This window comes from Larus michahellis, chromosome 12 (assembly GCF_964199755.1).
Source record: "Larus michahellis chromosome 12, bLarMic1.1, whole genome shotgun sequence".
NCBI classification, from domain to species: Eukaryota; Metazoa; Chordata; class Aves; order Charadriiformes; family Laridae; genus Larus; species Larus michahellis.
The window spans coordinates 11,036,801-11,054,612 of record NC_133907.1 but is presented as its reverse complement, the minus strand read 5'-3'; positions in this window follow the sequence as shown (position 1 = coordinate 11,054,612).

Genomic DNA, 17,812 nt, shown 5'->3' with positions numbered 1-17,812 from the left:
GAAGGTGGCAGTGGGGCTGGTGCTCACCGGGAGACACGGGGTCCTCCTGCTTTGGTGTGAGCTGAGCAGATGGCAGAGATGTCCCTTGGCAGGAGTGGCTGGGAGGGGATGTCCCTCACAGAGCTGCATGTCCCCCGGGCCAGCAGCTCTCCCTGTTAGAAATGAAGGCGCTTGCTGGGTGGGTTCCCCAAGGACTGGGGTTTGCGGCAGCCTGGGGGGGCTCTGCCCATGTCCCCACCACTGACCTGGGCTGACGATGCCCAGTCAGGGACATGTCCTCAGGGGAAAAGAGCCCTTCCTCTGGGGGCTGTGCTCCCACCAGGGCTCTGTCCCCAGGGAGGGGAAATGGCTGCAGAAGTCTGAAAGCTGTAGACAATCCTGCAGCATCAAGAGTGTTCCCCTGTAACACCCCAGCGGTCCCGATGCCTGGGGCCAGCTGAATTACTGCAGGTCACAAAAATGCAAGCCTGGCAGGCTGAAGGGGCTGCTTGCAATGCCCCTCATGCATCTCTCCCTCCCGCCGCGCTGGGAGCCAGAGCAGGCGGCTGCCTGGGAGCCGTGGCAGGGCTCGCTGCCATCGTCACCCCATGCCACAGTGCCCCAGGGAAGCAGGGTGCTCACCCTGCACCTCGCCAGGGCACAGGTGGGTCTGGAGCCAGGATTTGGCTCTTTGCTTGCATGAAGGAGACCACTGAGGCCAAATCCCTGCTCCTGAGCTGGCGGGAGGCACGGAGATGGAGGCACACACCTGAGATGGGGGAAAGCTGGTGCTCAGGCAGGGAGACAAGGATGCTGCTGGGGAGGAGGGGAGGAGAAGGCAGTCCCACAGTCCCCCCAGCAGCATCTTCTCTTCTGCTGCTTCTCACCCTCACGGGGATAAGAATTGAGGATCCCAGCAATGCAACTCCTGCCCCTGTTGGGACTGATGGCACATCCCAGAGCTTCACCCACAGCCCCCGAGACCCACAGGGACACAGAAGCCGACCAGGATCTCGGGGAGGAGCAGACGCGAGTGTGGAGTGGGAATAACGCCCAGGTTCTGAGCTGATGTGCTACAGCAATACAGCCTCACCCTGCTCTGAGCCTCTGCTGAAATAGTCCCCCGTGTATATTTTTCCTGGCATCTGCACTCTCGTAAAGCAACTCAAGATGCTGCGGGCCCTGGGGAGCGGCTGGAGACATGTGCGGGAGGGATATTTCCATCCACTCCCCACCCAGCGGGTGGGATGATGATTGTGCCAGCGAGGAGACAGGGAAACCGCTGCCGAGGCATCTCCAACCCCTCGGGGCGGAGAGGAGCATCATCCCGTGTGCTGGCATGGCTGGGCACGCTGTGGGGACCGTGCCGTCACACAGATGCCAGCACTGGGCACGCCGGGGTGTCCGGGTGGCTCCCAGAGCCCACCAGCTTTCCAGGCTGCCTGTTGTAGGGGGTCCAACCAGCTCAGCTTCACCTTCCCAGCAGCAGCCCACCCCAAAACACCAGTCACCTCTCCGCAGGCGCCCGGTAAAGCACCATCCCCGGTTTGCTGGCACCCCGATTTTATGTTCACCCGTATGTGGGGGTGAGTGCCAGCTCCAGGGGCCGGCAGCGGGAAGGTCCTTCGTACCACACCGGGACGGCACACACCGGGGCTGCCTCCCTCCGCTCAACCCCAGCTATCAAAGCTCTCATTAGCGAAACTGGTGAGGGCGGTTTCATTCCCAGCGGATTAGAAAGGCAGACGGGGACACACAGCAGCGATCTCGACTGGGCAGACTGGGGACGTGGTCTGGGCATACTGGGAGGAGCAGCAGCCGCCAAGCGCACACCGAGGTGGGAAGGGCACCGGGGCTGTGCTATGGGGAGGGTATTTTCCATGATTTGTCATTTCACAAAAGACAGAGCCCTGAGCAGCAAATGCTCGTCCAGCACCGCAAACTGCAAAAATGCAAATTCTTTTCATTTAAGAATTTTGGGGTTTTTATTTTTTTGTTTCCCTGGGGCTCGGGGCGAGCAAACCCACTGCAGCTCCCGCTGCCACGCAGCAGCCGAGCCACACCGAGCCTCGGAGCGGAGACAAGGCGAGGGTTTTGTCTTGGGTGCAGATTGAAAGCACTGCTTAATCAGCACTCCGCGAGACAATCCAAATTCCAGGAACTGGAAGGGGTTTGTGTCTTTGCCAGGCGTAATATCCTGCAGCCCAGACTGGCCCGGCTGCCAAAGCACACGGTATCTGCAGCGAGGACCTCGCTGGGAGCCAAGAAGCACACGCATTCGGCTGGATACAGCAGCCGTGCCGGCAAATTCTCATTTTAATCAGCATTGGGGAGAAAAAAAAGAGATAAATCACTGGGTTCACGGCACTCTCTTGGCAGAGATGCCCACTGATGCTTTTAAGACTGACACACATAGCAGCTCGCCCCAGAATAAGCCACGACGGGGCTCGCAGGATTCCTCTGTCACGTTTGCTTCTCCCGTCTGTTGGCTTCGGGCATCCCCCATCACCCGTGGATCAAGGCGGCAGGTGGTGACATGAGCCCACACAGGACTGAGCAGGGCTTTGCCCTTTGCTGGGGGACGGGATGTGCTGTTGGTCCCTGAGCATCCCTGTGCCTGGAGGAGGTTGGTGTGGCTTTCCATAGCAGGAGCCTTCTCTTTACTGGGGTAAAATCAAAACAAAAGCCCCGTTTGTACAAAGCAGTTTTCCCAGGTAATGCACAAAATTTGTTGCTCTAGTAAAATACCCCCCTCTTATGAACTGGCAGAAAGGCTCGTTTTCCAGATTTGCTGAAAGCTGTTCATTTCCCCCAGTCCTCCCCCAAACACCACCAGCGGCTCCACCTACCACAGTGCCCACCCTGGCAGGGAAGGAAAGTGGGGCTTTTGATGGCTTTTTGTGTTTCTAGAGCCCTGTAGAGGTCCAACACACCCAGAGGTTGGTTCCTGCTCATGCGTTATCAAAGGAGATCTTCCTTCTGACTCTCGTGGTCAGAAGATTTGATCTCCGTATGTTGTGGTGTGAGAAAACCCAGGCTGAACTCCTGCACGTTTATTTGTGATCTCCCTGGAGTGAAACACCCCGTTGAGCTCTAACCCAACCGAGACCAGTCCTGAGGTCTGAGGACTTCGGAGTCATCTTTCTTGCTAATTAGGAAATTAACTCCTTGTAAATGTTGAATCCCTTTCTGAACCAAGCTGAGCCTTGGAGGAAGGGGTGCGGAAAAGTCAAATCTCACGCCGAAGAGGTGACCTCCCAGGCTGCGCGAATCAGGGGGTCAATTCCTGGCTGCCAGCAGAACTGTGCCTTTCTTGGCCAGAACACAGGGACACCACGTTGGGATGGGCTTTGCCAAAGGATTCAGCCTTTCTTCATCAAAATTAAAGAAGTTTGATAAGTATTAAACCCCTTCTCCCTGATATCTCAGACATCGCAGGAACAGAGCAAGTTTCTCAAAGGAAATTTCACAATTTTAATGAGAGGGAGTGATTTTGTGATATGTTGTGAATTTTGGTAGCCCGAATTGTTCCTATTATTCACTTTTAAAAGCTGGGATGGAGCGGAGAGCCAAGGTGCAATGCACATTCACCTCACTCTCCCTCGTTGTCATCAGGTCATCCCTCATCCAGCCAGGCCATCTCCACACCCAGGAACCTGCTTTCCCCGTGCCAGTGCGGCACAGTCACACCAGGCAGGAGGCAAAATTGAGCAGGGGGAGCAAACCTCTGGAGGAAACCTGAAGCAAGATAGCCCAGCTGCATTTGCCAGAGCCTGCAGGATTATTTATGAAGGCTTCAGTTATTGATGTCTACTGGATTTTTTCCTGACCCCAGGCCCATGTGAACCCTGCTGCTGGAGACTGCCTCCTAACCCGCTTGGGCAGCAATCCTGTCTCCTGGGCTGCATTTCTGCTGTTTGTGGCCAGCTGGAAGCACCAGCCATACACTTCCAGACCATTGCAGAAGAAGATTCCACCTCTGCCAGGGCTGCGATTAGGGGGAGGAGGGAGGGATGGCAGAAGGGAGGAGCGCCTGAGCCAGCTGCGGGGAACAGCTCATGCCGGGGGTACCACGCGTGTGACCCTGAATGTGCAGCCACGGCAGCAGGGACCACAGCGGAGAGATCAGCAGGACAGGTTGGAGAGGGCCAAGTCTTCTCCAGCCTTTATCTCAACCACTTAAGGCATCACAGCTTGCCTACAACAGCAGGCTAACATGGTGGCAGCATGTGCCTAGTCCAAACTCTGGGGTTCGGAGCATCTCCATTAATAAACATGAGATGCTTCACCACTCCCTCCTACTCTCTCCAATCACCTCTCTGATTTGCAGGACTGTTTGCAATCCATGGATGTTGCTGTAAAATCCATCCGCGGGATTGTTCCTGTGCCAGGGGCCGGCTCATCCACCGACAGGGACAAGCAGTTGCAATCTCTGTGGTCGGGACCACGGTCCTGGAGCCTTTCACACAATGCCTAGTGCCTGCCTCTGCATTAGGTGCAACGTCCTCTCTTAACCCACTGTTTCCACTTGCATATTTGCTAGGACATGAGAAAAACTAAAAATAAAGGTGAAAAAAACCCACCCTTTCCCATTTTACACATAGTGATGCTGCAGGGAACGGGCAGTCGGGAGCAGGAGCCTGCACATGTGGGTCCGACCACCCAGGCTGGGCTCGGTGGGGTGACACAGAGCTGCTTTGCCCACAGCCTGGCTACCGACCCACTAGCCAAAGGCCACCTGGGCATCACCCCAGCTCTGCGAGCTGTGAGTTGCTCCTTTTACTGGTGCAACTGGCCAGGTCCTGACAGAAGCCTGACCCTGGGAGTCTTTAGTGCTAACAGCAACCATAGCTGAAAAAGCAGCAGGACTAATGCTTTTGTGATGCAAAGTGAAAAATGCTTGTTTTGGGGTACTAACTAAGGCGTCCATCACGGCTAATGGGATCCTATGTGATCTCCTTGGTCAGTAGGTGGGTATCAGCCCCCCCACCTCTCCCCCTGTCCCTGCGGCACCGTCAGAGCTGTGGTCCCCACCAGCAGCCCGCGACTGCCTGTGAGGAAGCTGCAAAGGCCACCGGTTCCAGCCAGCACCAAGATATAATTGGAGCCTTTGAAAGGCGAGAAATTTTTCCGCCGGCTCTAGAAATAAATGTCTCTGAAGTTGAGTGCTGCGGACGGTAGTTTCTCGCAAAGGTATTTTTTACAGTAACTGGGCTAAGTTTAGAAATCCACTTAAATAGCGCGGAAGCTCCTCTCAGCACAATCCAGAAGATAGTTAATTCGCTGTTTGCTAACGATTTGTTTTTTAGACCGGCACTGTGGGTGCGTGATGGTCCTGCTGCTCTCTGCCAACGTGAGAAGAATCTAACAGGTCAATGGAAAGAGGGGCCCATCACACCACGAGCCAGCCGAGACCGAGATAGACCCAAACCTGGGCGCCAAACATCAGCCGTGACCTCCTCACCAGCCCAGGCTGGGTACCGGGACCCCCCACCCCACAGCAGCCTCGTGCCCAGCACCCCACCGCCCCCATCCCCACTGTGCACCCACAGCCCTGCCCGCAGACACGGACAGGAGCCAGCAGCCCTGGACACATGACGATGGTGGGGTGGTTTTTTACTGTGCTTATCGCCTGCTCTCCATGTGGTCGGCTTTCAGGCTCAGAGGTGGGAAACCCGTCGGTCCCACCCCGGGGTCCTGGTGGGATTTCCCCATCCCACAGGGCAAAACCAGCCTGCACGAAAGGCATCATCTGGGGCGAGCGGAGATTGTCTCTTTCCTCGGCATCTGATGCAGTAAGCGCTACCTGTGCAATAGTCGGGAAATGCTGCAGCGCCGGCAAAGGGGTGGATCAGCTGCCGGTCGGGGGCAAGCGGATCACAGCCCCGAAAGCCCAGACCCGGCGAAGTGAAGTCAGGACACCCTGGCAGCCTTACCGTGTAATTTTCTTGCTTGGACGGGTGTGTGCCGCAGCCTGACTGCAGCCCCTGTGTGTTCAGTCCGTTCCCTTTTTTTCCAAGACCAAAATTAAGATAGAAACTGAGCACCTGGCACCGTTTCACAGGCGGGTTGGTCATGGCTGCACAGGGAGATCTTGTTCCCGTTGCTCCTCTTCTCGGGGGTGGCCCCGGTGCTCACATGCCCGGGCCCCCACTGCAGCACTGTCGGACACCCCCCAACCATCCCCACCAGCGCACGGTTCGCTCTCTCCAGCTGCAAAATGTTTTTTTTCTGCAGAAAAATGTTGCTGCTGTTTGTTTGTTTGCTTGGCTCAGACTAAATAACAGTGGGGCTAGATGAGATGCTGCTTTTCCTCCCCAGCTCTGAAGGAAGCAGGGAGTGCTTGCAGTGGTTTATCATCCCTTGGGATGTTGGGATGGGGTCTCCTGAAGGTGTTGCTTCTCCCCAGGGTCTGCCTGGGGCATGTCCAGCAGGGAGGAGGCCGTGGCTCCGGTGGGTGGTGATCTCTCACAGCCTGGCCAGCTTTAAAAGCAGACTCTGGTGAGCGCAGTGAGGTGGTGCAGGAGGAAAGACACAGCACAGGAGCTCCCAGGGGCGTCTGGAGGAGATGGGGAGGCTTTGGGCAGGAAAGACGAGCCCATAAGGGCTCTCGGTGTGTTAACAACTCTTCACAAGGCTGAGAACAGCAGTGGCTCAGCTCTCCTGGGACTTCCCGGGGAGGCCATCAGCGCTGTAGCAGAGAGAGCACCTAACGGGTGAGACGAGGGTGTAATCCTGAAGCTTTTGGTCTCATGAGTGACATTGGGCAAACCGCTTTCCATACATATTTCTCCATCCATACTATCATGCTGATCACATCTACCAGAGGGCTTTGAGGGTTGCCGATGACCAGCACCGCCTCGGAGCTGGTCCTGCCCCTCCAGGTGAGCAGGACAGGACTGCACAGGATTTCTGCAACATCTGCCTATTTCTGGCATTGAAGCTGAAATGAGCTTCAAATACTTTTCCGCACTTTCAAAATCTCTCGCTGTACCTGCACACCCCTAGATGATCTGAAAGGTCCCTTCCAACCTAGGCAATGCTGTTACTCTACGATTCTATGATCTCGGGGCTTCCTGGCTTCTGCCCGCACAACGGGAGCATCTTGATGAACACTTTGTATTTTCACCCCTCCACTCTCCCGTAAAGATTTAATGTGAATCTTTGCCAAGAAATCTCCCTTTTCTCATGGGACTTACAAGCTTTCCCACATCCAGATGGCTGGATCCAAGCCACCAGGTTTCTCTCTGCCTAGGCATGAAATTTCGCAGGTTCAGCCACGGAGGCTCAGATGTTTGCAAGAGCTATTTTGCTCAAAGCTGGACAAAGGCTGGTAAAGGGGAAAACGAGAATCTTGGCATGCTCTTTTCTGCTCAGTTTCCTCAGCCTTCACCCAAGGACGACTGTGCTGCCCTTTAAACACAGCTCGAGCAGCCCCTGCCCTGGCACACCAGGCAGGGATTGCAGAGCCCTTAGACATACCATCACTGATGCCTTGTCTCAGACTTACCGAGGCGTCATCTACTCCTCCTGTGTCTTGGACTCCACATTTATTACGACAAAATGTGCATGTTGGGGGCCTGCATGCACTTGACCGTCCAAAAAGCAACCTCCCGAGGCTGAGACAAGCACATACGTGAAGTATAAAGGAATGGAAATCAAGAGCTCTGATTCCACAAGTATTTGCTGGGTGATTTAATGAAAGGAGCTCCCTAGGATCAGCCTGTGCCAGATGCTGAGAGAAGCAGCTGCAGTCCCCGAACTCACTTAGACACCCTGTCTGCCACAAGTGATAAATTTTGTTGTTCCAAGAACATAAAAGCCTGTGAGGAAGCGTGCAGCTGGAGGTCCTGGCGAGACACGTCGTGTCGGTGGCACGGCATCTCTGCGGAGCTGTGCTGTGCTGTGCTGCAGAGGCTGGGAGAGGGTCGCGCTGGGAGATGGGCACAGCCATGGTTTTGGGATGCAGAGGCTCAGCAAGAAGAGCCAAAGGTGGTAAGCAGCACACCGATGCCTCCTTCCCAGGCTGGGCCATCCCACAGGGTTTGGAAGTGGAAAACAAGCAGCAAACAGCACAACATCGTTATAGATAATCTGTGCCCAGAGAAAAAGAGGAGAACCCGTGCTTGCAGAGCAGAGCCCGTACCAAATCTGCCCTGTCTTTCAAGTGAAAGAGGCTGCCCTCTGCCAACAGCCCCTTGCCCATGACCTGGTGCAAGTGTCAGTGCTCGCCAGTGCATGTGCTTGGGGGATCGTTACCCCTCTGCTCTGGGCATGAAGGCAGAGTTGGTGTTATTTCATGCTGGGATATATTTCCTGGCCTGTTGAGAGGCTGGGTCACTGGCCACAGTGGCCACAACGAGGGTTACTTGCAGATCCTGCCCTGTGTGATCTTAATGTCAACAAGAAGCCCATGAACTCTCTTAAAGTATGGGCTAACCTGCCCGCTGGTGAATTATTCCTGCCTGAAGAGCTTGAAACACGGCTGTAAACCTCAGAGAGTTGCCCACCAGCCTAGCTGCCGCACGGCCAGGGCTCTTGGTGCCGGGCAGGACAAACGGCACTCTGTCCCCTGCCAGTGCCACCAGCTGGTCCCCACTGCTGGTGGTGGGGAGCCATCCTGGGGGGCTCCCACCAGGAAAGGCTCCCCGTACAGGGAGATTCCTCTTTGCTGGCCCTGGGGAAGGGTTTGGTGTGTCAGTGCATGGCCTGGGTTCCTCAGCCAGGACACGGTGGTGGGTGGACACGGACGTGACCGTCCCAGCAAGGCATGGCTCCCTGAGGTGCATGTGCTTTGATCTGCCAGGGATAAATGAGGCTGTTTAAAACACACTGGGAAAACCCCATGTATCTAGGGAAATATAGAAGGAAATCTGATTCCAAGCAAGGCCTTGGAAGGTCCAAACCCATGATCTGCAGTTTAACTGAACACAGCCAAAATGGGAGCGATTGTCTCCACATCTCTCTCACCATGGAGACACGCTCCCCGGGGTCTTTTCTGCTCTGACCAGGGGATGTGCTGACACGTGAGTCCCTGAAAACCCTAGGAACTGGGACACCTCATCTGAAGATAACTGTCTGGTCTGAGGATGGTCTGAGTCCTGGCAGCTCCGCTGAGCCCACGTTCCCCAGTGCCCGCCCTTTGATGTACAGAGGGAGCTGGATGCGGGATTCCTGCAGCTCGTCAGTGGCTCTGTCCACTCCTCAGGGACACAGAGGTCTGATGGTGGCTTGAGCTGACACATCCCTGCTGCATGACCTTGACCATGTGGCACGAGTGACAGGGAGGAAACAGGAGTGGAGCTGGGCACACACCAGTACTGGGAGCACAAGCCCCACGGGGACCAGGGCTTGTGGTGTCTGATAAGGACCACAGCCGATAAGGTTCATGCTGCCTCGTCCTCCCCACTGCCGCTAGTGAGATTTAACTATCCCACGCAGGCAAGCCTGGTACAATCCAGCCTTCATCCTGCTAACAGATGTGCCGGTGCCAGCTCCCACAGAGGCACCTGGTAGGTCGGAGCTCAGTGCTCGGTGAGGGAAAGGACAAGAGCCCATCTGCCCCGCGGCTGGCGTCTCGCAGGACAGCAAACACTGAGCTCACCGAGACAGATGTTGCCTTTGGCACATCCCTCTCCCCGCTCCGCTTCCCCAGCAGACACGGAGCGTGGTTTCACCCCGGTGTCCTGTCTGCTGCCCATGTGTTGCTGTGGAGCCGAGCCCGCCGGGGCGGTGGGGCTTTCCCTGCCTTGAAAGCACAGGAGGTGAGAGTTGTGCCGGAGCACCGGACTCCAGAAGCTGGGAGGGGGACACCCACGGAGCCTCCCCCAGCATCTTCCCAGAGCCAAGGGGAGAGACACCCTCAGGGGCAGCACACAGGTCCCAGCTGGACCCTGTTACAGCCCCAGCGCTTCCTTTTCGGCTTGTCAGCATGCAGCTGCGGGTTCCTGGCTGACAGAAAGGGAGGGTGGCATTGCCCGGGGGGCCATGTCCGAGCAGGGGGGTGCTGGGTCAGGTTGGGGCTCAGGAACGAGCCTAGCCTCATCCTTCTCATCTGGTGCTCAGCTGTTTCTAGTTTTCCCTTCCCCTTTTCTTATTTAAGCCGGTGTTTTCATGCTGTGCTGATAAGAGAGGGGGAGCTGGGAGTGCTGGTGAGTGGTTTGGTGACTGGTTTGGTGACTGGGGATAGCTGTTGGGTGCCCTCCTTGCCCCCTCCACTGGCTGCTACACAGACACCAGGGACAGAGTGGCCCAGCAAAGCCCTCTTTCCAAAACCAAGACCTTGGACCCCTGTAAGTGGGTTGGGGGGATGTTGGAAACCAGAACTTGATAAATTCATGGAGGCATTATATGATATTATGTCTTCTGGCATGGGTAGTTCACAATGTCTACCCTTAAATCTGCAATAGCAGGTCAGAGACACGATGAGCTCTCAGCCTCTGTGAGCAGCTGATGCCCATCTGGAGTGAGTGGGATGAATGAAGTGGTTATAAAGCTAGAGTAGCAGTGCTAGGAGCAGGACTGGTGCTCTCCCTTTCTCCCCAGGCAAGAGCAGGACCTTTTTCTTCTGCCTGCTCCAGTAACAGAAAAGATGAGACATCTCTGTGAGTTCACGGACCGTGCTAAGGGGAAAACCTCCAGGTCTCCTCACCGCAGTGTTTTGTGTCTACCCGCCTCCCAAAGTGGGTCAGTAAATCAACAAGGCTCCCCTCTGTGCCTGCCAAAACCCCTCCAGCCGTCTCGCACAGATGACCGTTGAGGTGATGAAGAGGGTTAATTGACTCTGATAAATATTTACCTGTTTCTCTGGGTTTACAGAAACCTCGCCCCAGCCCCAGCTTTGAAGTGGAGTTCAAAGCCCCAGCAACGCGGACGTCTCGGGGAGAGGGAGCTCCCCCCAGCATGCAAAAAAGCTGCGCTACAAGGAGGGTATCTGCATCCCCCATCCTTCTCAGAGGGCGCCTGATGCAGCCATGGCACCTTCCATCACCTCACAGGGTCCTGCTCATCTCCCCGCACCAGGGTAAGATCTGCTTTGCCAATTGTTTGGAGCCTATATTAAATAAACAGCAGAAAGAAAGGCCTTCTTTCCAGCAAAGTGGCAGAACATGCTTCTCGTGTATTACTTTTTTTTTCCCTGACTTCTGAATGGTGTCAACAGAGATTGGGCTGAGTTGCACATCTGTGGTGGGCTCACATTTAAATAAACAGCTTGTCTGAACTGTACAAATAAACACGGGTGAAAAGAATCCTGTTTCTTTAAGTGAAGCTGGTAAATGCTCTGATTTAGTTGAAGCACTAAGATTTGGCTTTAATTTTATTTTTCACCGAACTTAAAGCTAAGGGAAAGAAAAAAAAAAAACCCACGTTGTTTGTTCTCAGAACAGGTAGAGTCCAGGCAGCAGGAGTACAACTTTCATCACCCATCTCTTCCTCGGGTTGTTGGTGACCCCCCCCACCACGCACTGTTGACCACCTTCCATACCTTCCTCCCACCATGGCAGGGAGCAGAACAGACCGCTGTATTCTGGGAGATGCTCCATTCCTGGTGGACTGGGATGTGCTTCCTCGTCGAGAGCTGAGAGCAGCCAGTCTGGCCCACTTTGTGTTGGGAAACTAGGCCAGACCATAATGGACCAGTAACGGCCCTGCCAGCCTCTTGGGCTTGACGGTAAAATCTCATTAGCTGCCTTAGGGAGGTGCAGAAGCTCCATAACAAATAGGTTTAATTTGCCGTTTGGGAGCATTTAATCCTAATGGCAGATCTCCCCCTACACCCGGTGGGACCACACAGGTACAGACAGCAAAGCAAGTGCTCCCAAACTCCAGTAGAAACTGAAGGGAAGAGTCCTGGCTGGGAAAAATGGTGATAAACCAGAGCCCAAAGCCCAGACACCAGTACAGCTTTGGGCTTCTCCTTGAGGCAAACTCACTTCTTCACTGTCCTAATCCCAGGGGTGGCTGACCTGGGCGCTGCTCAGAGCTCTTCACGTTGGCACATCCCCTCACCTCGCTGTCTTTCTGCCCATCTTGTCTTTCAGATGCCACCGGTGGTTGATGACCCCAGTGATACACTCCATGGCTTGGGGCACCCTTGTTTCTTCTGAGGAAGGCTGAGATGTGGGGCAGCCCCGCAGCGGAGGAGCGTGCCGAGGCGAGCAGGAGGCCTTCAGTGAGCCGAACACTGCACATACGTAGGTTAAAAAAAAAATTATTCTATTAATTTAGGCTTCCAAATTAAGACTGTGACCATCTTGAGTGCACTGGCTATCCAGCATACCCTTTGAACATCTTTTGTAATTATTATTTTAATCTACAGAGCATTTCAATACTCATTATGGTCAGGACAAATTCATAACACATTTTCAGCCAACACTTATAATTAACCAAGCCGGTAAAGCACAGATTAAATATTATGTATGTATATTATTTTTTTTTTAGTTTTACATTTGATATTTGTAATTCTATATTTGACTGAAATAGCCACAGCTCATGTTATGTGGTTGGCTGTACCAGTTATATAGTCAAGAAACCAGAACTATTAACTGTGGCCCCTGCAGGTAATCAACACAAAGTCACTTCCAAATTTTACACCTGAGTATATGACTCTGATTCTTTCCTGCAAACATACAAGCTAAAAATGCACCAGTAAAGTTTGAGAAGTTCATATTTCTGAATGTGAATGAATAAGCACAGACCATTTCCTTCCCATATTTGACCAGTTGCAACAAACAGCAGTTTCTTCATCTTAAAAAAAAAAAAAAAAAAAGGCAATATTTTTCTACAGTAGCTAGAGGGCCACCCAGCAAAGTTTTGGGGTTTTTTTTGTGGAAATTGTTGTTGTGAGATTTACATGATGTTTAATCTGTGATTGATAATCATTACAGAAAGGGAATAAGCGGAAATACCACCTTTAGCACGTGGCTAACAGAAAGGCTAATGGGGCTGCTGCCCAGACAGCGCTGCCCACTCAGCCTGCAGCGAAAAACCTACCCAGCAGCTACCCCCCAAAAACCAACGCAGCGAGAATGGAATTAATTCAAATACGCAGCTGTTGCGGGGGGGGGGGGGGGGGGGGGTGCGGAGGTGAGGATTTTCTTTGGCAAACACAGAAGGCGCACGTTATATGCTGTGCAAAAACCAGGGAAGATTTCAGCAAGGAGCTGCGCACGCAGCCACCACAGCTGCTCGAGGAAGTCAGGCAATTATAGATAAACATGACTAATTAAGACCATTTTATGCCCAAGCACATGTATACTTAATCACATGAATTCTGCTTTTTCATGTGTAATCTCATCCCCACTTCATCTGCTAATGGGCTGTGTAATTTGTATTGTAGGAAGAGTAACTATTTTACATCTGTGTGAGTTTGGGTTATTTTTAAGCTCTTCGGATCATTATCGTGTCCTTCTGCAACCTCACAATTGTCTCTGAAAGAAATTTAGGGAGGAGGAGAACAGAATTTCTCCCGTATCCCGCTCAGGGCGCGGGGATACAGAGGCGAAGGGACTTGCCTATGGCTGGAGAGGGGGTTTGTCAGAGCCCGACATTAAACCCAGCTCCTCGGAGTCCACGCTCATCACAAGACCATTCTCTCCTGTAAATTAAAACTCGTCATTAGTCTGCTCTGCTGCAATCTGGCCGCGCAGAACAAGAAATGTAAATATTTTGTAGCAGTAGGTATTAATTTGGAGCATTAGTAAAGTTTGCGCCGCTGAAAACTGAATCGGTTCTTTATTATGCTTTGCCCGGTATCCCAAAATATTTTGATCTTTGGATATAACCACCAAATATGCTGAAAATTCCCTGCAGCTCAGATCATACCCTCCCTATTCATTTGAGGGGAGCTGGAGGGGAAACGTGTGACCTGCGGAGGTTTTCAGGCCGGTACCAGTGATGGCGCAGCCTGTACAAATTCCCTGGGGTTAATTTCCACACCTTTTTCTAAAATTCTTGGGGTTTCAGGACTGGGAAAGAGCCTTCCCATAGGTTCGGGCAGACACACAGGTGGTGGTGGGTTACCATCGCCTCTCTTCTGTCTCTCGACTCAGCATCTCTGCCGTAAATAACGCAGCATCCACCCGCAGGAGCGAGACTTGCTCTCGGTTCTGCCCAGACCCATGGCCAGACCGCGGCTCGTGGGAAGAGCATCGCTCCCCAGCAGAGACGGGCACCAAAGTCTAGGACGATGTGAAAGGAAGGCTGCATTTCAAAGGCATCACTGACACAAAGGAACAAAGCACAATATTATTTCTTTCTTTATTTTTTTTTTTAAGCTGACAGTGAATAGAGAAGGCCGCGGAGCTGAAAGCATCTGGGTTGATGGACAGTGTCTCAGCAAAGGGCCGAAACCATCTTAATCTTCAAGCTTAAGCTTCTATTAGGCAAAGAAAATACAGCACGAATTACGCTTATGTAGCACCTCTCATGCAAACATCCCAGGACGCTCCACGATCAAACTCAAACACAATCAATCATGGAGATGTGAGCAGCGCTCGCCAAGGAAAACAGAGAGCAGGGGAGGCTGGGCAAGAACGGCCGCCACCAGCACCTGGCTTCCCAAGGGAAGGGCTGGGGGCTGGCGAGGGGCCCCCTGGGCAGGCAACGGTGGGTGAGCAGATGCCAGCGGGTGTGGGAACGGCTCCGAAGCCGGGGGACAATATGGGAGGAGAGGAGGTCTCAAATGGGCCGGTGGTGGTGGGGTGACTCAGCCCCACAAGTGTGCGGCCACAGGCTGGTGGCTCTGCCGGTCCCACCAGGCAGCGTGCTGGGCGGCGACCAAGGTCTCCTCCTGGAGCACACCTCCCTGCAGTATGGGAGAACCCACCCTAGCCCAAACTTGCATCAGAAAAGAACAATTGCTTCTGTTTTGTAAAAAAAATGTGTGTGGCTTTTCTCTCCTTCTCCTCCAGGCATCCTTCCTTGGCTGCAACAGAGCGCACCAGACCCAGAAATCTGACCAAAAAAGAAAGATTCCTATTGAGCACGGTCAAGAGACTCAGTTTTGACTGACTGAGCCGAGGATTCAGTTCAAACTTCTTGGTCCTGCTCCACAGCAAACCTCCAAAGCTTTGCCAGCTTATTCTTCGGTGCCGGGAGGTTCCCTTGTTGGGGCGCTCACAGCGGCTGAAGGGCTTTAGCAAAGGGATGAAGAATTAAACTCCCGTAACTCATTCTGCAAATGGCTTTAAAGCACAACCGACTTTTCAGTAGCGATCTTGCCACCTTCTAACATGCAATTCTTTTGAGCGTGTTCAGCAGGAAGAGCTTGTGCATAGTGGTCTCATGACACACCTGTGAGACTACTATATGATGCTACTGCAGCATATTCGAATACAACACCATTTTCTCAGCGTCTTAAGTGACAGCAGATCACGGTGCAGCACCACAAGCCTGAGTGAAATGTCACTGTCTTGCAAGAAGGTCTAAATTTCTCCACAGTGAATTTTAAGCACCCAAATTAGGTGCACAGTTGCCCTAGGCTCCTGGCAAGGGTTGCTAGGGTGGTCTTTCCACTGGCTGTTTGCTGAGACGGAGGCGACTCTGTTTCAAGATGAGGATCCTCAGTTCTGCAGAAGGTAGAACCGAATCACAGAATGGCCGGGGTTGGAAGGGACCTCTGGAGATCATCTAGTCCAAGCCCCCTGCCAGAGCAGGGTCATCTAGAGCAGGCTGGACAGGATCACATCCAGGAGGGTTTTGAACGTCTCCAGAGAAGGAAACTCCACAACCTCTCTGGGCAGCCTGTGCCAGTGCTCTGCCACCCTCAAAAGAAAGAAGTTTTTCCTCATGTTCAGATGGATCTTCCTGTGTATCACTTTGTGCCCGTTGCCCCTTGTCCTGTTGCTGGGGACCACTGAGAGGAGTCTGGCCCCATCCTCTTGACACCCGCCCTTTAGATATTGATGAGATCCCCCCTCAGGCTTCTCTTCTCCGCGCTACACAGACACAGGTCTCACACTTTCCTCATCAGCGAGATGCTCCAGTGCCCTGACCATCTTCGTAGCCCTCTGCTGGAGGGCTATCCATACCATAGTCTCACACCAGCGAGACACAGTTCTTTGCAATCACAGTGATTGACAGAATCACTGTAATGAGATAAATTAATTTTCTAAGCAATTAGAATTGTTGAAAATAATGAATAACTCAGTGCTGTCGTTCTTGCTCCAATGAGTAGTGAAATACCTGGCACCACGTGAACTCTGTGAGCAGGACAGACTTCCCCCAAGCTTGTTGCAGCTCAGGAGTGAGGATGCTCTTCCCAGGTGTGTTGGTTCTTGCTTCAAACCTCTGCTCAGGCGGCCGGCATCTCCTCATTGCCTCTCCAAGTGAGTGCCCTACGCTCCGGGTGACTGGGAGTGCAGGGACACAGCTCACCAACCGCCCATCAGCTCTGAAGGGGGTTCTACAGCCCCTAACGGACCTATCCCTGTGTCCTTTAGAGGCAAACTGGGATTTCTCAATGAAAGTGAAACGATTTGTTGGGGGCCTTGCTTCAAATTAAACTGAAAAAAAAAAAAACAACCAACCCAACAAATAAAAACAAAACAACCAAAGAATTATTTAAACAAATCTGGAAGATTTCAGCTTGCATCAGGCGGTGACTTGGTGAGGTTAAGGAAAAAGATACAAAAAAAGGGAAGGACAGCCATATCGGGCAGCCATATCTGCTATACCTGACAAATTATTGCAGTTTAGTAGGGTTTATACCTGTCGCAGCTCGACCGGGTGTCTGTGAGGGCTCTTTGGGAACCTTCTGCAATCCCCCTGGAACAAACCTTATTCCCCGTTTATGAATAAAAGCTTTTTCTGCAGTTTTAAAAGACCTAAATTTTGCTTCTGTGGTTCTTCACAGAGGAGGGGCGATCGGCTCCTCAGAAGGACTGTTGGCCTTGGCCGATGCACGTGGCAGCTAATGCATGGCCCGAAAGCAGAGATTTACTCTAAATCTGCAGGACACCTGGACCCAGCTGAGCTTTGCTTGCGGGAATCCACGGTTGACAGAGATAATCCTCAGACATTTCAAGCTGGGCTGAAGACAGACGCATTTCCAGCCCGTGCCGTCAACTCCATTCATCCGGAGCAGGTGCCGAGCTCGTGAAATCCTCCTGCCGGGTGGCAGACACCACCGCATGCTTCATTAGCCACCAGCCGAGCCGCTGGCCACCTCCAGCTCACCGGGGTGTCGCAGACAGTCTGGAGCTCCGAGCCCCACACCTGGGCAGCGGAGGGGAGGCCAGGTTTCAAAGGCGGAGGGGGGATTTAGGCAGACAATGCCGGGCTCTGTCAAACCCGCTCCCAGCCCCTCTCATCCTCGCTCCTCCGAGTGAACGCAGCCGCCCATCTTTTCTAATTCGGGGGAGGGGGGGGGACACACAACGCCATGGCTGGGAGTGCTAGACACGGCCGTGGCCGTCTTATTAAAACCAACACCTAATAAATTGCCAAACGCCGTTTACCCTGGATAAGCTCCGTCGCTGAAACTCTCCGTATCGGCTGCAGCCCCTTTGATGTGTCCTTCTGCTCTTTGATTCTGTGATTCTTTGAGCCCAGATGCTGCCCCAGCTTCGCTGGCCATGTCTGCAAACCAGCTCTGAAACGTGCCCTGGCAAGAAACACTTTCCCATCCCGTCTCAGATAGGATCTGCTTTTTTCCCCCCTGCCCCATCTCACATTTTTCTTATTTTTCTTCCAGAGGCCGTTGGGATGAATAAAGGCTCTTTGTTCATTCAGCCATTTCTCTGCTTGCTGATGCTTTTTTTTTATTATTTTTTAAGAACTAAGCTGAAATGACAGCGGCAGCAGTTCAGTAGATGACATAGGTCTGAAATAC